Source organism: Pinus tabuliformis, chromosome 3_1, assembly GCF_031772625.1.
Source record: "Pinus tabuliformis cultivar Carrire ecotype Pingquan chromosome 3_1, CPIR1, whole genome shotgun sequence".
NCBI lineage: Eukaryota > Viridiplantae > Streptophyta > Pinopsida > Pinales > Pinaceae > Pinus > Pinus tabuliformis.
Window position 1 is genome coordinate 205,982,432 of NC_142301.1, and position 24,773 is coordinate 206,007,204.

The following is a 24,773-nucleotide window of genomic DNA, read 5'->3' on the forward strand; positions in this document are numbered from 1 at the left end:
TGGAATCTGGGATGCACTTTTGATAAGATACTTTTTCATCTTTTGGGTTGCAAGAAAGTGCATCGGCATAGCTTTTCGCACTATTCTTAGTGCTTGAGGATTCTCCCTTGCAACCTATTCCAGACTTATCATGTTGAGGTTTTTGATTTTTCAGAATAGTATCAAGTATTTGAGAGCTTTTACAGCCCTTTTTAATTTGCTCCAACTCCTTTCTCAGAGATACTACTTTGGCCTCACGTTCTTCACAAGTCTCTTCTTTTTCTTTAAGCTTTGTTTCCAAGAGATCTTCTCTCCTTCTTATTTCCTCGTTTTCCACTTTGAGAGAGATAATTTTGTTCCGTAGTTTCTCGTTCTCTTCAATGGCACTTATTAACAGTTCATCCACATTTCCTTCTTGCTCCGAGTCATCATCATCTGTGAGTGCCATGAATAATGCTTCTTGGCTTTCATCATGATCGCTTTCCTCATCTGATTTCTTTTTGATGACCATAAACTCATCCTCATCAGACTCATCTTGCTTGGAGAGAAGGTTTTTCTTATTGAACCCTTTCTTTTTGTATGTCATTCTTTTAGAATTTCTTTCATCAGCACTTTCATGTTTATGAGGACATTTTGCTGCATAATGACCTATTTTACCACATTTAAAACAGATAAGAGGATACTTGCCTTTAAGCTTAGATCCTCTCTTCAGCTTTCGTACATATTGAGCCAATTCGGATTCCACGTCTGACTCATCACTACAGTCATTCCTTTCTTTCCATTTCTTTGACTTTGAGGCCTTGAATGCTGCATCTTTGGAGCTAGGTCCACCTTTCCTCATTTCATAGGCAGTGAGAATTCCATGGAGTTCATCCATTTTGAGGGTTTCAAGATCCTTTGATTCTTCTATAGCACTTATTTTGGAGTCAAATCTGTCTGGAAGGGACCTTAATACCTTTTGTACAATAGTACTTTCTTCAACCTTTTCGTCCAATCCTTTCAGGGAATTTACCACTTCAGCTACTCGGAGGAGGTATGCTGCAATATCTTCTTCCTCTTCCATCTTCAAACTTTCAAATTGTCTTCTGTGAGTTTGAAGCTTTGCCTTTTTGACTTTTGAGTCTCCATCGTACAAGCTAACTAGCTTCTCCCACATTTCTTTGGCAGAGTTACAGTGCATGATTTTTGTAAACTCGGAATCAGTGATTCCACTAGTGATGGAGTTCATGGCCTTTGCATTTGCAATGTAGGCCTTCCTCTCGTCTTGGTCTGTTGGAAGAGTGGAAGTCGCTTGGTATTCAGTTTGACAAAAATGCCAGACTTCAGGTCCAAGGGACATTAAATAGTAAGTCATTCTTTTCTTCCAAAAACCAAAGTTAGTGCCATCGAACAGAGGAGGTTTTCCTGATGCTTCATGATTTCTCATCATGGTTGCTGATCCTTCTTCAAGCTGTTAGGCTAGAATGAAGAAACTTGGCTCTGATACCAATTGTTGGAAATACTGAGAGGGGGGTGAATCAGTATTTCTTTTTCTCACTATTGTTTTACTAGTTAAGACATGTATGTTTAGAACACAAAATGAACAGCAGGAATAAATGCTTTTATTAATATAACTGTGCAGTAAAATAAATACAATAAATAGAATGTCACAATTGGTTGCCAAGCTCCAACTTGGACTTTGGTGAGGCTCCAACTCTATTTTGTCAAGACACCAATCTTGGACTTAGGAGCACCAACTCCCAAGGACTTCAATCCTTTTCAATTCTGAGGCTCCAACCTCTTTGGTATACACTGGTGTGCTGCTGCGCTCTTTTCAGCTTCCACTGCTTCTGCTGCCCCCTTTTCTTCTGCTGCTTCTACTATCTCATGCTCAAGTTATGCCATCCACCAACGACAACACAGTTCTCTGTTTTTGCTACTTTTATATGCTCCATGTCCCTGTCCATTCGTTTCCTCTTACGTGTTGGCTCTTTGGCTTCCTCCTCACTTGATCGCTTGACACTTCGGCTTTCATTTCTTTGCTTTCTTTATTTTTTCTTACAGGCTTTATCGGAGGCGTTTAATCACCCATCGGAAGCCACCACCCGAGCGTTTTAATCAGCCATCGGAAGCCATCAACCGAGCCTTTTAATCAACCATCACCGAGCGCTTTAATCAACCCGCCACACTTATAGAGTCAGAGCCACCCTTTTATTGCCGCTTTTATGTCTATCGGAAGCCACCGCCCAACCGTGTCCACACATACAATCAACACAAGCGTTTCAATATATGTCTTAAGGCTCAAACCCGCAGCCACATATAATATATGGGAAACATTATAAAACCCCTTTATAAAGATTTCGGTCACATATACATTACTACACAGGAACCCATGTAAATCCGCTCAAATGATCATTTGCGGATTTCAAATCTTATCCGCCCGCCTTTATAGTTATCGGCGAGTCCGGATTTCAGCGATCATAATAAATCCCTTTACTCCGACCTCCAATGAGGAGCAGACCCGATGCTCTTTAGACTCCCTTTAATATTTTTTCGGGTCCGATGAACATTGGCGTTCGCTGTAAACAATAGAACAGCCTCCTTCGATGCGATGGACCCGACACCCTTTTATGATCCAGCCTATTCAAATTTCAGCTCCGTCAATTCGGCGAGTTCACCTCGGCGACTTTGTAACACAAAGGGTCTGCGGACCCGACACTCCTTTAAGCTCCCTTCTAAAGAGATTTTGGGTCCGGCCTATCGGCAGTTCCCTATCGGCAGATTTGCAATGTAATGGGTCTGCGGACCCGATGCTCCTTTAGGCTCTGTTTTATAATATTTCGGCTCTGGACAGTCGGAGCTTACACTTAATAGTCCCAAAGGCCTTTGCGGACCCGATATTACTTTATGCTCCCCTTTATAATGGTTCGGCTCTGGTCTGTCGGAGCATACACTTCGGTGATTGCGAAAGGCTCCACTCCTTTGATGCGATATTGATTTCGGATGCGAAATCCTTATCCGCTGTACTTCATAATACTTCGGCTCCGGGATTTCGGAGCATACACTTCGGCGGTTCCGAGGCCTCTCCTCCGATGCAATATTTGGTTTCCGGACCCGATATGGGTCTGGACCAAAATTAATATTCTTTCAACTCCGCCACTGTCCCACCTAAGGGGAAATATTTTGAATTCTCTGTGTAAACAGAGATATTCGATATAGCACTTGTAAAATGATTTAAGGAGTCTGTATAAAAAAAGAAATGACTCCCAAGTCTTCAATCATATGACTCCGATGGCCCTATTTGTTTGTAATATATATATGGCTCCTCTTGGCTCCTCTTGCTCCATCTGCTCCTCTCGGTCCATTTTCTCCATTTGCTCCATATATATTGCTCCTCTCTTGCTCCATCTGCTCCTCTCGGTCCACTCTGTTTGCTCCTGTAGCTCCTCCGATGGCTCCTCTTGCTCTGACACTCCTTCGATATGGCTCCTCTTGCTCTGGCACTCCTCCGATATATGTGGCTCCTCTGGCTTGGTCCGCTCCTCTTGGCTCCTTTTGCTCTGTCTCCTCCTCTTGAATATTGCCATATTGACATCAATGACAATCTGTGTCCAACATGCACTTCTAGATTGGAGGAGTTTAGGGCATCATGGGAACACACTGGATGCATAGTCATGTCAGATGGTTGGACTGACCAGAAGGGTAGGACCCTTCTTAATTTCTCGATTAGTTGTCCCAAGGGGACAATGTTTATGAAATCTGTTGATACATCTGCACACATTAAAGATGCACGTTTATTATGTGAGTTGTTGGACATCTTCATTCAAGAAGTAGGCCCAAACAATGTTGTCGAAGTCATAACAGACAACGCTACAAATTATGTTGCAGTTGGAAAGTTGCTTATGGAGAGGTATCCTAACTTGTTTGGACACCTTGTGCTGCTCATTGCATTGACTTGATGTTGGAGGATATAGGTAAGATTCCTATTGTGAGGGATATTGTTGAATTATCTATGAGCATAACAAAATTTATATATAATCATGCATCTGTGCTTAGCTTGATGAGAAGATTCACCAACAACAAAGAGTTGGTGTGTCCTGCCATTACATGATTTGCCACTACTTTCATATCCTTTCAGTCTCTGTTGAATTCTATGTGGGATGTGAAGAACATGTTTCTTTCACCGAATTGGCGTGCTTTATCTATTATCCGCAAACTAGAGGGAGAGGGCATATGAAGACCATGGTTTTAAGAAACAGCCGTTTCGAAACCGAAACGGCCGGGTTGATCCGAGCCGGCACCTCAAACATTGAAACGGCCTTTGGAACGGTCCGGTTGGCCGAGTCAGCCATGACTCGACCGAGTCATTGAATGACTCGGCCGAGTCATGGCTGACTCGACCAACTCGGCCGTTTCCATACTAACTCGGCCGAGTCACAAATAGTGGCCTGTAACACTAGTAAAACAGCAATTTAACAATTTTTTAGTGATTTTTTAAGGTGTCTGCTGATTGGTTTGGACTCCAATGTGTTGTATGAATTAGTTAAATGTTATTTAGGGTCCATTTCCCCCTCCCAAACCTATTTAACACACTAAAATGCTCTGTACTATTGATATGCTATTCAAATTTCATGGTAATGTTAAATTCTTAAAGTAAAAGTGACATTCTCCTTAATCTTCATTTTCATCCTTTTACTTAAATTTTTAACATTACCATGAAATGACTCAGGATGTTTGAGAGTGGTTTCGGCCTCATTGGATTTCATACGGAGAAAGTAGAATTTTAGATTTCATTCAAAATCCAGCAGACTTATCAATTTTTCAGGATTTCAGGATTGAAGGATTGCAATGTTTCCATTGACTTTTGTCATGTATTAGGGTATGGAACTTGTATTTAATCAAGAGCACCAATCCCTCTATGTACTTTGATGTTAGTGACATTGGTTGTCGAACTCCTCTGGGATTCGCTCCCAAACCAGGAGCTTCTTAAAATGTCGCTCCCGCTCCCGTTTTCGCTCTCGCTCCCCACTTTTGCTCCTACTCCCAAGTAATACTGAGCCAGTTGATGTTGGCAACTCTAGCAGTAGCCAATAGTACTGGTCACAGACTTTTGTTGTAGAGGCCATTTATAGCCTCCTTGGTTATGTGTTTTTGTTTTGATCTCTATATCATCATCGTGTATGTATTGGACAATGCACTGGGTGCCATTTTGATATAATGGATATATTCATGAGCCTACTTTGATCATATGTTGTCTTCTATCTATATTCTAATGCTGTGTGTTTGGAAACATGAATGAAAATCTTTAAAATTATATGTTTTTATAAAAAATAAATATTTAATGTATTTTTTACAATGACCGAGTCATTGAAATCGAGCCGGCCGAGTCGATACCGAGTCGGAGTCGGAGTCGACCCTCGGCCGAGTCGGAATCGGAGTCGGAGTTTTAAAACATTGATGAAGACTAGTTTCATATGATCAGAGCTTTTGGGTAGGAGTAGAGGAGGTGTGTGCCATTTCAGAACCTTTGGTAAGGGTTCTTCGGTTGGTTGATGGAGACAAGCTCGCAATGGGCTACTTGTATGAGGCCATGGATAGGGCCAAAGAAGCCATTCGTGCTTTATGAAGATGTTTATTTAGGTAGCATCAGATGTGCTCTAGCCATGAAAATTGGTGGAGAGGCTAAAGAACATGAGATCTCCAAGACCTAGAAAGAAAGATCTCCAAGCCCTCTGGCCTCTGTGTTGTCTCTGCTAGGCTCTGCGTGGCCTACTCTGGCTTCTGTGTTTGCCTCTCTTCCTCTGCGCTAGTCTCTCGGCACTATCTCTGCGTCTTTGTCCAGTACTCACTACCCCTCGCTGTTGATCACTGATTCGACTTTACTTAGCAACCTCGCTCTAGTAAAATCGAATGACTGATCACTCTGGTGTATTCTCGAACTAACCCTCAAGAATCCTCTTATACTTTTTCTGTTGGTCCTTCAACGGTCGAGATTACATCTCTAATCAATGGCTAAGATTATATTTGGCTTGATCCATGTCTTTTAGAACCTTCTATGTGGTCCAACATATTGCTGAGAAGGAGACGACAAAGGAAATGTGGGATGTCTTAATGAAGTTGTACCAGCATACTTCCGTGCAGAGGAAGATGTTACTTGAAAATCAGCTGCGGTCATACCAGACGCAGAAGGGGGAGCAGATAGATCACTTCCTCGGGAGATTGAAGGAGATCCAGGACCAACTGACTTCCATAGGGGCCACATCGGATGAGGAGATGTTGGTGAGGACCGCTCTAAACGTAGTCTTTGAGGAGTGGGAGGCATTTTTTCGGAGCATTCTGGGTAGGGTGAATCTTCCAGATTGAGAAGAATTGTGGGCAACTCTTCGCCAAGAAGAGATCAGACGACTGAGCAAGACAGGAAGTAGCAGCAAAGGAGTCCGGATCAAGAAGGAAGAGGAAGAGGATGCAATTTTAGCATCTGCAGGAAAGCAGGAGAAGAGGAAGAAAAAGGACCTCTCCAAGGTCAAGTGCTTCAACTGTGGGGAACTAGGTCATTATGCGAACCAGTGTCCGAGGAAGAAGAACAAGGGAGAGGCGTCTGACTCTAAGGCAGCGCCAATGAAGGCGGAAAAGGAGGTAGAGGAGGATGACGATTATGCCATGAGTGCTCATGTACCTCTAGAGAAGAGGTGGGGAGACATCGAGCTGTAGTCAGGAGGACTACAGGTGATGAGGGGCAGGATCCTTGAGGTACCCAACTTCTTGGATTATACCTTGCTATGGGAGCCCCAAAGAGAGAGTAGCAGGACTGGCAGATGTTGGTAGAAACGGATGCGGATGAAGCGGCAGAGAGTGCTACAGTGCAGGAGTCCTCGGGCAGCGCGAGGCTAGCAGGCTGTAGCAGTGCGAGAGGCATGGAGAGTGTTGCAACAGTGCAGGATGGCACAGAGAGGTTTGCAACGGTGCGAGATGCAGGGAGTTGTTGCAGCAGCGCAAAGGCAGTAGAGGGAGAACTTGTTAGCGGTAGAGAGAGCTTTAGCATCGAGAGTGTTTCTAGCCTGACAGGGATATCAGTAGTTGGGTAGATCAGTTACTTACTTCTCAGTAACTGAGTTGCAGTGTAGTAGCAGTTAGCGGTAGCACGATGCAGCATGATGAGAGGAGGTTGCAGTGTTAGGAGAAAGGACTAGCAGCAACACGGATGCAGAGGGAGCTGCCGTACTGATGCAACAGTGGCAGTGGTAGAGCCATGGGTAGTAGTACAGGATGCAGCAATGCAAAGGATGTTGGGCGGGGAGGCCTAGCATCAGCACGGGTACCGGTGTCGTATAATCAGAGTGATGCTCAGTGTGGAGTATTACTAGAGCACAGTCCTCGCTAAGAGGGAGTGTTGATTTATGGTAGCATTAGATGTGCTCTAGCCATGAAAATTGGTGGAGAGGCTAAAGCACATGAAATCTCCAAGACCTAGAAATGGTTTGGGCAGATTCTTCCCTGTTTAGGAGATATTAAAATAATTAATATTTTTAATGGAGTTCCTAAGTATAAACTTAGGAAAAATAAAATATTAATGGGTATTAATATAAAACTGGGTTAGAAAGTTCCAAAAGACATGGATCAAGCCAAATCTAATCTTAGTCGTTGATTAGAGATGTAATCTCGGCCGTTGAAGGACCAACAGGAAAAGTATAAGAGGATGCTTGAGGGTTAGTTCGAGAATACACCAGAGTGATCAGTCATTCGATTTTACTAGAGCGAGGTTGCTAAGTAAAGTCGAATCAGTGATCAACAACGAGGGGTACAAAGACGCAGAGATAGTGCCGAGAGACTAGCACAGAGGAAGAGAGGCAAACACAAAAGCCAGAGTAGGCCACACAGAGCCTAGCAGAGACAACGTAGAGGCCAGAGGGCTTGCGTCATCCAAGCAAAGGGTCCTAAAGGTTGTGCACTGCCTTAGAGGGTTGACATAGAGGGTTCTGAGGCTGACGCAAAGGCCAGGAGGGCTGACGCAGTGCTTCAGTGTTGCTGGAGAGGGTTTCGTGGGGAAGGTCTTCTGAATACTTGCTTCCGAATAGAGAGGTATTACTGCCGGTTATTTTTCTCTGTCGGGTGAGCCAGTTTGGCACCCAGTTGTACTCAAGGATATACTGCATAATAATATAACCCTTAGAATTGCTGCACCGATTTTCCTACATTGGGTTTTTCTGGGGATGAGTTGTCCAAAAATAACGGTGTCACTTGTGTGTTTGCTATTTCTTTTTGCTGTTGATCTGTAGATGGTTGAGACTGTATTGTTTTTATTTCGATGTTTATATGTTTAAATAACTTGTTGATAATTAACAAGTAGGAGAAATAACCCAGAAGAATACAGATAAAATTTCTAACAGATAGACTTAGAAATTTCAACAAAAGATAAGGGAGATGAGGGGTTAGAGAAACAACAGGTCATATGGAGAGTGATTGATGAGCGATGGAACAATACCCTCCATCACCCCATTCTTGCTGCAGGTATCTACCTCAACCCCGCATTTGCTTACACCTGTGGTTTCATATTTGATGCCAAGGTGATGGATGGATTCTTCACTTTTGTTGCGAGGATGGTGGCATCTGAGCAAGAACATAAAGATATTTCTAAAGAAATGGAGGTATATAGGATGGGAGGTGGCACATTTTGTTTTACCATGGCTATGTTGGAATTTCTAAATCTAACTGTTAGAAACCCTTCATGTACTTTTTTGATTTATTTCTGCCTACTTGTTCTGATTAATTAACAAGTTATTTACCATGTAAATACTAAAAATAAATACAAGTACATGCTTGACATATTACAGATCATCAATTGAAGGACTCAAAACAAGCACACAGGTGACACCGTTGTTTTTGGACCAATGTCCTTGGAAAAACCCAATGCGGGAAAACTAGTGCAACTATTTGAGGGTTTTAATTATTAAGCAGTTTTAGAATACAATGTGGGTGCCAAAGCCGGCTCACCCAAAAAAAAAATAATCTCGGCAGTAGTACTTCTCAGTCAGAGGCAAATATTTCGGCTAAAACCCCGGATAAACAATCCCACAGCTCTCAGCTCCTAATCCGCCCCACGAAATCTCCAGAGTCTGCTTCTAGGGACTACGTCAGCCCTTTTTCGCCCAATGTCACCCTAACTCGCCCTGCGTCACCCTCTGGAGACACTGCGTCAACCCTTAGAGCCTCTGCGTCACCCTCGTTGGCTCTCTAAGGCACTGTGCAGCTCCTGACTGCCTCTGCGTGGGCCCTGACAGGCTCTACGTGATCCTCTAGCTGGCTCTGTGTCCCTCTCTCTCGGTTTCTGCGCTGATCCTCTCGGTACTATCTCTGCCTCTCTGCTTCTGTATTCACTGCCCCTCAGCTGCAACTCTGATCACTCTTTCGATTTCCTCAGCAAACCTTGCCCTAGAAAATCGAATTCTTGATCAACTCGGTGTGTTCTCCAAGTGACCCTCAAGCCTCCTCTTATACTTTTCTTGTTGACAATTCAACGACCGAGATTAAGTCCCTAAACAACGGCTAAGATTAACTCTGGCTTGATCTATGACTTTTGGACCCTTCTAACATAGTTTTATATTGATTCACATTAATATTTTATTTTCCCCAAGTTTTGAATTAGGGACTCCATTAAAAATATTAATTATTTTAATATCTCCCAAACTGTTTAGAATCTGCCCAAACCGTTTCTGGGTATTGGAGATCTCATGTGCTTTAGCCTCTCCACCAATTTTCGTGGCTAAAGCATATCCGATGCTACCCCAAATCAACACTCCCTCTTAGCGAGGACTGTTTTCTAGTAATACTCGTCACTAAGTATCACCTTGATCATTCGACATCGGTCCTGACGCTAATGCTAGGCCTGCTACACAACATCCTCTGTACTGCTGCATCATGTATTGCTACCCATGGCACTGCCATTGCCACTGTTGCATCCGTACGACAACCCCTCTCATCATGCTGCCCATAGCACTACCACTGCTAACTGCTGCACTGCAACTCAGTTACTGAGAAGCAAGTAACTGATCTCCCAACTCTGACATCTCTGTCAGGCTAGAGACACCCATGATGTTGAAACTCCCTCTGTCACTGACAAGTTCCTCTTCTTTGACCTCTGCGCTGCTGCAACAACTCCATGCATCTCACACTGTTGCCACACGCTGTCCTGGGAATCCTGCACTGTAGCTCCTTCTGTCGCTCCATCCGCATCTGTCTGTACTGACATCCGCTAGTATTGCTACTCCTCTTCGGGGCTCCTGTAGCCAGGTATAATCCGAGAGGTTGGGTACCTCAAGGATCCTGCCCCTCATCGCCTGTAGTCAGTCTAACTACAGCTCGATGTCTCCCCACTTTCGCTCAAGTGGCATGTGAGCACTCATGGCACAGTCATCATCTATCTCCACTTCCTTCTCCACCTTTGCTGGCGCAGCCTTGGTCTCGGAAGCCTCTCCCTTACTCTTCTTCCTTGGACACTGAGTTGCATAATGATCCAGTTCCCCACAGTGGAAGCATTTGACCTTGGAGAGCCCCTTCTTCCGTTTCTCCTGCTTTACCTTAGATGCTAGGGCAGCATCCACCTCCTCCTCCTTGATTATGACCCCCTTGCTGCTGCTTCCTGCCTTGGTCAGCCTTCTGATCTCTTCTTGGCGAAGAGCTGCCCACAATTTCTCCCAATCTGGAAGGGTCGCCCTTCCCAGTATGCTTTGGACAAACACCTCCTAGTCTTCTGAGACTGCGTTCAAGGCTGTTCTCACCATCAATTCTTGATCTGGCGTGGCCCCTATGGAAGTCAGTTGATCCCAGATCTCCTTCAATCGACGAAGGAAGGTGTTGATCTATTCAGCCTTCTGCATCTGGTATGACCGCAACTGATATTTTAGTAGCATCTTCCTCTGCACGGAAGTATGCTGATACAACTTTTTTAGGGCTCCCACATCTCATTTGTCGTATTCTTCTCGACAATATGTTGTACTACATGGTCCTTGACCCCGTCAAGGATGATGCTCTTGGCCCTCGCCATTGCATCCTCGTACCTATCGTTATCAGCTAGGTCAACTGGGACAGCTATTGTCCTCAAGGCGAATTGCTTGAGATGGTTCCTGTCTAGTATGGATAAGATTATGGCCTTCCAGACTACGAAGTTTGAGGCTACGTCCAGTCTGTCCTGGTCTCTTACCCCTTCACTGCCATCTCGCTGCTCCTCTACTTACCTCCTAGAAGTTCTTGGTGTGACTCCCTCTGAGCCTGGATTTCCCTTTTGGAAACCCTTCTGCCGATGTTGATATGCCCCACTCCGATCGTTAGTATAGCTGCACCACTGATACAGATTTCTTGGCTAGAAATCCTTGGCAGCAAATCCCTCCTTGGTCTTGCCTTGTTAGGTATTGTTCTGACTACAGTACCCCACCGACTTCACTCTGCAACTTATCCGCAGCCTCCTAAGCCCCAGCAAACTGGAGGTTAGAGCTTCTAGGCTCTGCGCAATCCCGGCACCAGCAAAATCCGCACCTCCTGGCCACGGGCGTCAATCCCTCCCGACTGAGAAAGATGACCGGGCACTGCGTAGGTCAAATCTGCTCCCCTCTGCCACTGCGCTAATCCTCTTCCCGGCTCAAACTTGATGACGCAGGCACTGTGACACCCCTTCCTTGCTGCTTCTCTGCTAGGAACAACTTTTGTCACTCGGGATAACTATTTTTCGTTGTTGCTGATTTGCTTGGCTAATGTCCTCAGTTCTCCTGGGATCTGCAACCACGTTCTGATACCATGTTAGAATTTCTAAGTCTAACTGTTAGAAACCCTTCATGTACTTTTCTGCTTTATTTCTGCCTACTTGTTCTGATTAATTAACAAGTTATTTACCATGTAAATACTGAAAATAAATACAAGTACATGCTCAACACATTACAGATCATCAACTGAAGGAATCAAAACAAGCACACAATTGACACCGTTGTTTTTGGACCAATGTCCCCAGAAAAACCGAATGCAGGAAAACCTGTGCAGCGATTTGAGTGTTTTAATTATTAAGCAGTTTCAGAATACAATCTGGGTGCCAAAGCCGGCTCACCCAACAAAAAATAATCTCGACAGTGGTACTTCTCAGTCGGAGGTGGATATTTCGGCTAAAACCCCGGAGAAACAATGCCACAGCTCTCAGCGCCTAATCTTCCCCACGAAATCTCCAGCATTTGCCTCTAGGGACTGCGTCAGCCCTTTCTGGCCCAAAATCTGCCCAACGTCACCCTAACTTGCCCTGCGTCAGCTTCTGGAGGCACTGCGTCAGCCCTTAGAGCCTCTGCGTCACCCACGTTGGCTCTCTGAGGCACTGCGCAGCTCCTCACTGCCTCTGCGTGGGCCCTGACTGGCTCTGCGTGATCCTCTAGCTGGCTCTGCGTCCCTCTCTCTCGGCTTCTGCGCTGATCCTCCTGGTACTATCTCTGCCTCTCTGCTTCTGTATTCACTGCCTTGTAGCTGCAACTCTGATCAATCCTTCGATTTCCTCAGCAAATCCTGCCCCAGAAAATCGGATTCTTGATCAACTCGGTGTGTTCTCCAAGTGACCCTCAAGCCTCCTCTTATACTTTTCTCGTTGACAATTCGACGACCGAGATTAAGTCCCTAATCAATGACTAAGATTAACTCTAGCTTGATCCATGACTTTTGGACCCTTCTAACACAGTTTTATATTAATTCACATTAATATTTTATTTTCCCTAAGTTTTGACTTAAGGACTCTATTAAAATATTAATTATTTTAATATCTCTCAAACTGTTTAGAATCTACCCAAACCATTTCTGGGTATTGGAGATCTCATGCGCTTTAGCCTCTCCACCAATTTTCATGGCTAGAGCATATCCGATGCTACCCCAAATCAATAGGCTATTAAGAATAGGACGACCAAAATGCCAGGTAAGGTTCAGTTTGTTCCAAACATTCAAGTTTAGAATTTCAATGTTTTATTTTTATGTTTCTCATTTTTCTTTTAACTTGTAGATGCTTGGTGTACAAGCTATGGTGGCAGAGTACCCCATCTCCAAAGGCTTGCCATTCAAATGCTCAGCCAAACATGTAGTTCCTCTGTGTGTGAGCGTAACTGGAGTGTATTTGACAAAATACACAGCAAAAAGCGCAATAGGGAAAAAAATTTCAAATTACATTTTTTGAATTCATTTGATTATTTTTAATATTTAAATTTTCTAAGTACTAATTTACAATCTATGACCCTAATATAGATTGGAGTCCCAATGCCTCAATGACATGGTCTACGTTTACTACAATCTTTGATTGTGGGTGAGACAACTTCAGAAACCTCATGATGTGGAAGCCATCTCATTGGACAATATTGATACCACTATTGTATGGAGGGTCGAGACTGAGAGGCTGACCATGGACTCGATCCCGGATTGGTTAGATGTGGATCCAGAGGACGTAGTAGTTGCAGGGGAGAGAGAGCCAGAGGTAGAGGAGGAGGAGCAACATCAAGGTCAGGAGGCAGAGCTGGATGAGGATGATGATGAGGAGGTGACACCATCTAGGATGGGCAACAACAGCATAGGACAGAGGCCAACTCTTTCATCGACTTCTACAGGACAACTGACTCCATTTGTATTTCCAGGGGCTGGGCCTTCTTCCTCTAGAGGAAAAGGCAAAGCCATTCCCTATTCCTGTAAAAGGGGCAGAGGATCTCACTCACTGATTACTTTATGACATGTAGATGACTCATGATATACATTTATTATAATTTTTGTTGATATTTTGACTCTCGAGAGTTGAGACTTAGACAAGACTCAAGATTCATGAGTTGATTCACTATTTTGATATGTGATGTAGCACTAGACTTCATAAACATATTATATATTAGCTTTCTTTACATGTTTATGTGGAAATGCATTTATTTGATGTTGTGGATACTCTAGATGCTAAAAAATTAAAAAATAAATGAATATTTTTGTATTTTCAAAAAATTTCCGACTTTAACGAGTTTTTCAACTTTTGGACCCTTGCCAATTTAATCCCGACTTCGAATTTTTCCACATTGCTTCGTATAGCGTAGCTAATGCTTCCCACATCTGTCGGGCAGTATCCTTGCCGGCAATGTGACACACTATGTGATCTCTCACTCCGTCGAGGATCATTCGCTTGGCCTTTGCCAACTCAGCCTTGTACTTCTTGAGTGGATCTAGATCTGCGGGTACAACTACGACACTGTCGACATAGGTTTTGAGATCATGCTCATCCAAAAGGCATGAGATCCTTGCCTTCCAGATCACATAGTTGGATCCACCCTCCAACCGATCCTGATCTCTTAACCCATTAGTTGTTGTTAGGGTCCTATATTTCATAGGATGACTTGATTGTAACTATAATTTTGTATATGAGATGTTGTAAATAATCTTCCATTCTGCAAAATTATTTCAAAAAAAAAGAAAAAGAAAAATGAAACCTTTGAAAAAACCAAAAGTATGCTTGCAAGTCAGAATGCAGCATTAAAGGTTAATTAAGTATGTTTAGATTAATTAATCACATCATTTAATCACGATTAGCATAAATTGTAATAAATTTATGGTTGGATGCGACACTTTTGTCGTTTGTAATAATTGGTGTGCCAAAAGCAACGACCACAATTCAACCTGCCCGGACCAACGACGGGTGATCGGGTTTGGCCCCTCCCAGCCCCTCCGACAGTTAATCACGGGGGGAGGGGGGTCCGAAAGCGGGTTCCCCATTTCCCGCTTTTATGACGTGGCATCCTATCTGCCATTTCGCACCCCCCCGCCTAAAACTATTTACCGATCCGACTCCCTGAAATCCGCTTTCCCGCTTCCGCTTACCGCTCCATTCTCGCGCCTTCCTTCCGCGCTTATATGTCAATTATTTCAGCCAACCATGTGCCTCCACATCATCTCCCGCCTCCACGTCATATACCCATTTCATCCCACTCCCACCAGATCAATAGTGAACATTGGCAATTAAAGTCAGCACCGAGTTGGAAAAATGGTTAGTTAAAACTATGTTTTTCCTATACAACACAGTAATTTCGAGCATGGTTTCCAAACAAATAAGAACACATTTTTCAAAGCCGAAAGAGGTTTTTGTCTAGAACGGACCCATTTAAAGAAACCTCTCTCAGTTTTCTAACAGCTATTATGGTTTGGGAGATTTGAATGCATCTTGGAAGACATATTTTCTAGAATTTTCCTGTTTTAAGTCACTGTTTTGAAATGTGTTTTCCGAACAGGTGGAAATGAATTTTCAAAAACTGAAAGAGGTTTTTGTTGGTAACATCCACATCCACAAAAACCTCTCTCAGTTTTTGCACAATTGTCATGGATTGAGATATTCAAAGGGATCATTGGACCCTTTTTTTTAGAGTTTCGTGAGGAAAAAGCTTATGGACATTTAGTAACTTGGATGCCACCTCATCAAATTAGACTTGCTGTTCCTTATCAACAACCATCGTCACGAATAGTGCCAACAGTTTCAGATTTCCTATATTTTTGTTCTATTTTTGTAAAAAATCCTTAAGATATTTTATAATAAATCTTGATATTTTATGTCAAGATATTTAGATAGAATTTGTATAAATACTTCATAATTTGAAGTAATAGATGTTGGGATTCATACTGAGAAAGACTACCATTCGATTGTAACGCTGTTTACGGAGCTCAAGTGGCCATTTGCATTAATGTAAGAAAGTTGTTACAAGATTCATGTGTTATAAGTGTGTGATGAAGTTCTTCTCACTGTAATCTTGTCTTTTCTCTGTTTTCATGTCTTTCATTCCTTTATTGTTTTTAAGAAGATTGAGTACAAAATTTGTTTCAATACACTTTGTGCTGGCTTAAAGCAATAATCAATGTTTTCCATTGAAGTTTAAATATAGAATTCAGGTAACAATACTCTATATTTGAAGTGATTCTTAATCTTTTCTTCCTTCTCCATTTCATAAGCTACAAAGATCTAGAAGCATGCCTATCTTGCCCCGTGACACTTATAATTGATATTTCTGCAAATTGATCACTGTAAGCCCCTTTGACTCCATTGCCCAATGGATTTCCTTACTGTTCCAACCAAACCATTTTAAAAACCAAACCCTGAGCTTTCACATCTAGCCTAAAATCCTACATGGCAAACGAAGCTAAATCTGACAGAGAGATCCCTGTCTGAGTTTAGAAGGGCTAGCTTCTAAACTTAAAAGTGGTTTGTGGTTACCTTTGCAATTTCTTTCACAACCTTAATAAATTACGGAGTGCTAACAACTGCCATCTCTACCAATGAAATTTCGAACTGCCTCCTCTCTCCTCTCCGCAGCACTCGGCTAGCCTATGCACTCCCTGCTGGAGTTAGTAGATCTGTTCTTCTCTGCTGCTGCTCAAAAATAGAAAAATCAAATTCCCTCAACAATGTCTTGTTCTTCCTTTTGATGATTTTCTGCATCAACAACTGTTGCACATTGCATCTCACCAGAAAACTACTCCATGTTGATGCTTCTGCGTTGCTCCCTCTGACATTGGCAAACTTCGATCTGGAAATTTTTCTCTCTGTTGACTCACTCAGAGAGAGATTTTCCCACAAAAATTTTGCCCTCCTGGCTTGGACTGTGCAATCCCTTTGGGGATTCGATTTGCTTCTCACGCAAGACTTCAACTTCCCTCCTTCTCTTCAGCATTGGGCTTTGCTTGCTTTGTTCTCCTGCTTCACCTATGCTCTGATACCATGTGAAAATTTGGAAGACCTAGATTTTTATTGCAGTAACTGATTAAGTTCCTTCTATTTGTTAATTACTGAACAAATTATTTACTGCATCCTACAGTGAATACCGAAACTAATACACTGCAACCTTTATCAATTAAATAAAATGTGGGAACAAGAAACTGAGCAAGAAAGAAATACACAACACATGTCATCATTATTTATGGACAAATGTCCCTGGAAAAACCCAATGCGGGAAAAGCAGTGCAACAGTTAAAGGTTTGTATTATTAAGCAGTAGTTTTCTGAATACAATCTTTTGATGCCTTGTTGGCTATCCAATACAGAGAATCTAACTGGTAGGAGATTAGTGAGAAATACCTCACACTATCACTTGCGATCCGACACTGATCCAGGCCTTGAATGGCCCCACACCGGCTCTGCGCAACTACTACGTCAGTCTATGCAATTTTGCGTTAACCTCTTTGGGGATATGCGTCACCTCTTCTCGGATCTCCTGCTATTTGGAGCTTCGTTCCTCTGTCTCTTCGATCTCACACCCTAGCTTCTGCCTCAGGAACTTGACTTCCCAGCCGAATTTCAGACTCTCTGAAGCTCTGTGCTGCCTCTGCGTGAGCTTACGCTGCCCAATGTGGTTTTGCACTGCCTCTTCCAGATCTCTCTCTCCCTCCTCTGCGATGTATTCTAGGATCAGGAAACTCTCCAACCAGAACTATCCATGCCCCTCACTGCAAGAAATCACTTTGATCTTCTCTCTAGCAACTGTTGCGCTGCCCTCTCTAAGAAATTCGATCTCTTGATCTCTTTTCGATGTATTTTTCACATGCCCATCAAGCCTCCTCTTATAATCTTCTCATTGAGAACCAACGACCCAGATTAGATTCTAATCAATGGCTTAGATCATTTTGGCTTGATCCTCGTCTTCTTCTAGAAATTTCACCCACAGTTTGATTAATACCCTTTAATTATTTTAATTTCGTAAGTTTAGACTTAGGCATCCATTAAAAATAATTAATTATTTTAATAAAACTGTGTTCGGGTAGAATTTCTCAAAATGATTTCTGGGTATTCTAGAATAGATGTGTCCTAGCCTCTTTGCAAATTTTGAGGCTTAGAGCACATCCGATGCTACCTGAAATCAACACAGGGTAAGCCTCAAGATATTGTTCCAGAATTGTCTTGTCTGGAGGCTTGTAGTCTTGAGTGATATCCCTTAATAGTTTATTAAATCTTTGGTTAAACTCTTTAACTGTTTCGTTCTCTTTTCTTAATAGTATTGAATTCCTTAACAAAATATTTTCCTTCTCTTTTGTCTCCATACTTATCTCTAAATGCATGAAGAAGGGATCTCAAAGAGTCAAAGGCATCGTTAGCTTTGTCTTGAAACCAATCGAGAGCATCATCTTCTAGAGAAAGCACAAATAATTTCATTCGAACATCCTCGTGATTATAAGCAATAGCATGAGAGAATCTTTGGATAAAGCAATTGAACTTCTTTATATGACTTTCAACATTAATAGCATTGTTCCCTTGGAAGAGAGGTAGCTTACTCATAGTGGATTCATTCGGAAAATCATGTGGATATCCTTGAATGTTGGTGAAGTTGTAAGGTCTATAGAAGTCACCCATGGTGTCTTGATTTATAAGATGGTTGATGAAAAACAAATGGAGATCAAGGAGAGCTTCCTGTCCGAGAAAATTTAAATGATCTCTAGAATGTAATTTGTTTAACCAGGATCTTAGAACCTTTTTAGAATCGGGAGCGGGGTTAACCAAGCTACCAATGTTTTTTCTAGAGTACGCTGTTGTGAATGGATGAATAAGTGGAGTCGACACCGAAACAGGAAACCAACTGAAATGTCTAGATGCTAATGGTGTGAATGAACAAGATGAGAAGATTAGTGAGAGGAGGAAAAGTAAGGTGATGAGAAGATGAAGAATGATGCAAGAAGGGAACCAAAAAGTGTGGCGTTGGCGGGATAAATGGAAAGATGTAAGATGATTAGAATATTATGAGAAAATGTCGTTGAAACCAAGGTCCAATAAAATGGTCCCTTGCAACGGTGCCAAAAAATGTTGTCGCTCGGATTATACAGGCATCGCGACAACTGCTCAGGGCGGGGGGCTGTCACTCTGATCCCCATCCACTCTGTTCTAGTTATCTCCCAACAACAAACTATTGGGGGAAATGAGGTGGAGGAAAACAAATTGGGAACCAACTTGTTCAAGAGACACAGTTGAGTGGCCTAGCTCCTTGATAGGATTTAGCAAGATTAAGGATTTGATTAGATTTAATATTGAGACCAGTGCCCGATGGAGTCAAAACTTATTGCTTATTTGAAATGATAGCCAAGTAATCAGATGGACAACTGTCGCTTGTATGATGAACTAACCGATATGAAGATGCAACTCCTAAGAACTAGGTGTGATGCAAGGATCTTGGTTAATTTTAGATTAAATGCCTAATTTAAGTTGAACCTTTCCCTTAACTGTTTTGAGAAACAGTCTTCAGAGTAGGTTGTGAGATGGAAGCCAATGGGAAGCAGGCATTGCCCTGACTACCTAGTGCCTCCGGCACTGCAGAGACTATGGCTCTGACGACTGCAAGGTCACTGTGTTAACCACTAAGAAGGGTTGAATCCCTCAAGCTAGATGAGAGAGGGTTGTCCTAGGAGTCTATCAACCAAGCTTATGCTTAGAGGTAAGTAATTAACTGCAAAACTAAGACTAGAATGCTTATGCAATGATTATTAGTAAAAACACTTGAGTTAAGATTATTTAACTATTTAAGTACTTAAGTTATCATTACTCTTTATGAAAATAGTACTCAAGAACAATTAGAAGACAATCTTAAAACAAAATAAATGCTTAAGGATACGCATGCTAATAAGAAATGAATCTACAAGATACTTCAACCAACGATATAAGTAAAGATACTAATAAGTTATAACAAATTTTCAAGATGTTCTTATCACAGTGCCAATTAGATTTTGTATGCCAAAATAGCTTATACCATCAACAAGGTTAGTAATTTAGAGTTTAGGTGTATGAGTCCTTTAAGTGTAAGATTAAGAAATTCTTATAACTTAAAACAAGACAAGTGAATGTTAGATCTCAAATATCCTAGATCAGCAATAACAGTTCAGAAAATTCAGCACTTATTAGTCTTATGACAGCAGTAAGAAAATCACTTCAAATCAAGCATATGAAACAGAAAATTCTTCAATGATTAGTGAATGGGTTTAGCCCACTTTAAGATGCAGTATTCAAAAAATTTCAGATTTAATTCACTTATTACAACAGTATGAAAGTGTGTGAACAGTGGTATGTCAATGTTACAATAAGTACCAAAAAATGCCTAACACTTAAAATTAACTTGCCAAAATGAAAACTTTGATCTTTTAGGACCTTTAGGTGTGATATTCAGAATATATCAGATCGGAAAAAAATGTTACAACAGTGAAGATCAGAAAATCAACGAGTTAGCTATGCAACAACAATAGCCAAATTTAGCCCAAAGCTGAAAAAATTGAGTTTTTGAGCCTTTTAAGCAAATTATTCAGAAAAGTTCAGATCTGATATATTCAGTGATGTAGTGAAATTCCAACAAGCAAAAAACTAGATTTATGCTAGATAATTAGTGGCCAAGTGGCCAAATTTCTAGAAAATTTGAATTTTGTAATTTAAGAGTATTTTGACCAACTTAGTGTGATTTTAGGGTTTTGTATAACTGTTATGAATCAAAATTTATAGCAGTAATAAAACAATGGAAAATTAAGATTTAGAGAGCAAACCCTAGGCCCAAGGCCTTGAAGATCCCTTGGTCCAAATTTGCTGAAACTTTAGGATGAGCTTGTCGCTTGAAAATCATTTATTTCAAGGCCAAAAGCTTGCAAAACCCCCAAGTATTGAGTCCAGAAAATTTACAGTTGGATTTAGGGAAATCTAGGGCCAAGGAAAGGGCATAGGAAGAGGGAGAAGGTCCTAGAAGGCTTGATGACTAGGGTTTGAGGGCCAATTACGACCCTAAAGGCTATGACTAGCCTTTGAGGCAGCCCTTTGGGGCAAATGAGGGGGGGCAAGGCCTGCTAGGCCCACGGCCAGGCCTAAAAAGGCCTTAAAATCCCAACGCATGGCCTGCAAGGGAAGGCCGAGGCCCTAAAGGGCTAATGCTGGCCCTTTGGAGGCCTTAAAGGATGACGCAAATGGTTGGAAGACTGATGCAGGCCAAGAGGAGGAGGATGCTGACCCTAGGAGGGCTGGATTCGGGCCTAAAACTCAAAACCCTAGCTTTTGAAAATTTTATTTGCTTTAGTTCTGAATTTTGCTGCAAATTTTCCAATGGCTGGCCCTGCAAAATTTTTAGTGACTAGATCTTACCCTCAATGGCCTAGATCTAGCTCTATTCCACCTTCTTCTCTTGACTTCACCTGCAAAATGAAGATAAAATACCCAAAACCCAAAATATATAGAAAATCTCAAAACCCCAAAACCTCAAATAGCCAAAATAATTTACAAATTTAAATTACAAATCTATTTACAACAATTTACAAATATACAAGGGTTTTGAAATAAATTTAGAGAAATAATTTTTATGGAACTTTTTCTTTCATAAATGGCTTAAAATATTTTAGAAACCCAATGCACACTATAGTTTTAGAAAAGTTTAAATCAACCACATAAATATTTGAGATCCGAACAAAGTCGGTAATGCCCACATTTTGTGAACTTGAAGACCAAGGACTGGGGTACTTGCAAACACTGTATATATCTAAAAAAAATTGTTAATCATATAACGAATCAAATCATCTAAGATTAACCCAAAAACTATCAATAGAATGCCTTTATCCCCATCTAATGAAAAACAAATTTTATTATTTACGAGCACAACATAGGAAAGCCCGTAGCCAGCGCATACCACAAATCAACAAACACTGAACATGTTGAACTGCACCCCAAAGTCTTTATTATGATAGAAATAAAAGTTTCTAGTGGGACAATAGTATTACATAAATGCTTCAGCAACAATTTCTTAGTCAGACATCAGATGGCTAGAGACTCAAATGACTCTCTAATTTATAGATAAATCCTCCAAGTGAAAAAATAATGGCTAGTGTGTTTGATCCTTGTCAAAATAATCTTGGCCTTCGAAAAATACTTCATCATATTTTAATCTTAGCCGTTGAATTTCTATTTTTGAGGAGTTTTCGAATTTATCATTTAATTCCATTTATATTAGCTCAAAATTATTTTTTAAATAATGAATCCATACAGGTGAGGATAGTTTTAGGTAGAGGAGGAATGACCTGTTGTAGAGTTTTATGAACCCAACGTTTCGGACTACCAAGTGAGTCCATCATCAGGGGAGAATGCGTCAATAGATATTCTTAAAATCATAATGATGTATCCAAGAGCTAAAATTAGGGTATATATATATATATAAGTTATTAAACCAAAGAAATAAGAAAATAGGTCGGCTCTTATCTTTTTATTTAATTAATTAATTAAATTATTTATTATTTATTATTTTTATTATTTTTAATTAATTAATTAAAAATAATAAAAATAATAAATAATAAATAATTTAATTAATTAATTAAATAAAAAGATAAGAGCCGACCTATTTTCTTATTTCTTTGGTTTAATAACTTATATATATATACCCTAATTTTAGCTCTTGGATACATCATTATGATTTTAAGAATATCTATTGACGCATTCTCCCCTGATGATGGACTCACTTGGTAGTCCGAAACGTTGGGTTCATAAAACTCTACAACGGGTCATTCCTCCTCTATCAAAATTAATTATTTTGAGCTAATTTCCTATAAAAATTGACTTTGACTTAACCACCAAGGTCCAAGGGTCCATTTTTTCTTGAAATATCCAATATTCCCTTGGTGGAGGACCTACAAAAATTAATTCTTTTAAGACCCACGATTTTTTCCACTTGAAAAATTTAATTTCCCTAAGACCTTTTAATTTTATTCTAATTAATTAATTTTCGGGCTTAGGATTTAATTATTTTTGCCAGAAAAATTAATTAATTGACACTTGAGAGGATTTAATGTTTTTTCGACCATCTAATATTTTAATCATGGCATCTAAGTATGAGGGAGCATGCAATAAAATATTTTTTACAATTCAACCCTCAAAGGGGGAATACCCGTTTGACTTAGATCCTCAAATGTGTAACTAGGTTTGATCTTCATAAAGATGAAATGTACTTCTGATTCTTATAAAGTGTAAAATGAAAGAAAATTATTATTATTGTTTTTGGAGCATGGGTTTCATGCTCAAGGTTTTTTATTTTATATGTCAAGCACCCATGGAGTGCTTCTAGGGTTTATCCTAGGTCAAGAAGTCAAAATTCATTTTCATAAGTTGAAGACCCCATCGGGCACATTGTAAGTTGTAAAGGAAATTATTTTTATCTTAAAAGGTGTCCAGATACCCTCCAAGGCCAAGTCGACCTAGGAGAAAGAGCCACGTCCACCTTGAAGAGCCTATATATAGGAGGGAGCTCGTCCTCCTTGAGACACATTCATTCATCTCTCATTCTAGCGAAGAAGGAAGAAGAAGGCAATGAAGAAGGAAGAGGACCGAGAAGATCTTTGTTTGGGTTATTTCTCTCTTACACGTGCTAAGGAGAACTAGGCTTTCTGTAACAAATCTAGGGTTTTTATCTACAAGTTCTATCCTGGAGAAAAGAAGGAAAGTAGGTCAAGAGAAGGTCATCGAGGGTCATCCTCAAGCTCCAAAAGTGAGGGAAAGGCAACCAAAGGTCAAAGGAAGGCTCAAAAGATCGAAGCTGACACATGTGGCAACAACAATTGTTGGGGGGCCAAAATTCTGCAGTTGGAGGTCGAAGAAGTGCTACTGGAGGAGATTTGACTAGATCAAGGTTAGCACATCATCCAGAGAGGTTGGTCTTGGTCTTGGAGGGTTCTGAAGTCACTGTTTGTCATGTCCCTTCCTAAATTATTTTGGAACAAGATTAATTTTTGTATCATGGGGCCAATTTTGGAGTTAGTGGACCCCATTTGATTATATTAGGAGATTAGACTTAGGAGAAGTTGTTTGTTTTGTAGTTAAGTTACACATGGGGGCCACCCTCACTAGGGAATTACGCACTCCCTAGTTCGATTTGCATGGAGGGGGTTAAGTTTTGCATGATGATTAATAAGTGAGGGCTCACGATGGAGGATGAAATGGAGGGAAAAGTGCTCCACGAAATCTATATAAGGAAGGTAGCTCTCCTCATCTCATTCATCATTGGAGTATATCGATTTCTCTTTGGTTGCTCGAGCTGCTTCGCTGAGTCACTGGTTGTTTAGCACGAGTTCTTCAGGAGCTCATCCTTTCTTCGGGGGACTTCGAGTGCCACCCTAGGAAGGTTTTCTTCATTTCTTTAGGAGGAGGATCACATTGTGATTTCCAGCAATAGCATTCACTTCCAGGTGGTGCATATTTTTGGAGGATGCAGTGGAGAGGAGGCCGAGTTTGTTGGTGATGCTTAGCAGTGGAATTTGGATATGAGATTTTCTAGAGAGGAGGATAGGGAGGATTGTCAACATTTGGGAGAGTTTGGGAGCTGATTGGGCTTCTTGCTGGGCAATGTGACTTTCGCACTACCTAGGCCAGTGTAGAGGCAGTATTAGGAGCTCACTTGGTGGGTAGAGTATCAGTCCTGGAGGCTGAGCTTTTCCGTGGAGGTTAGAGGAGATATTTGGAGTAGTGTTGCTTCCCTTTCAAAGCTGGGAGGAGGACTTTGTGGCCATTCCTTGTAGTTTGTATTTCTGGAGCTGTTTGGAGGGCGTGGGCCATAGAGGAGGTCGAATCTGGGAGGTTGGATTCAGGCCAAACCCTTTCCGGGTTTTGGCCAAGGAGCTTGTCGCTGAAGTTTCATCATTTTCTGAGCATGAAAGGCGGGGTTTCTAGCAGTCCCTTTCCAACCAACAGTTGTAGTTATTGGGAGACAACACAGAGCATTAGAGGAACAATTACTTTCTAGCGTTAAGATTACTGTTTGACACCTGGGTTCTGTGAAGCTTTCCCTTGAGGCAAGCCCAGGTGCA

At 41.3% G+C, this 24,773-nt stretch overlaps 1 protein-coding gene across 3 annotated transcripts in view; it reads left to right on the plus strand.

Annotated features, from left to right (window-relative positions):
• The window catches only part of LOC149186511 (Major facilitator superfamily protein), a 227,059-nt gene that overhangs the window by 150,311 nt on the left and 51,975 nt on the right, over positions 1-24,773 (plus strand). The gene's annotated exons all lie outside the window — the stretch shown is intronic.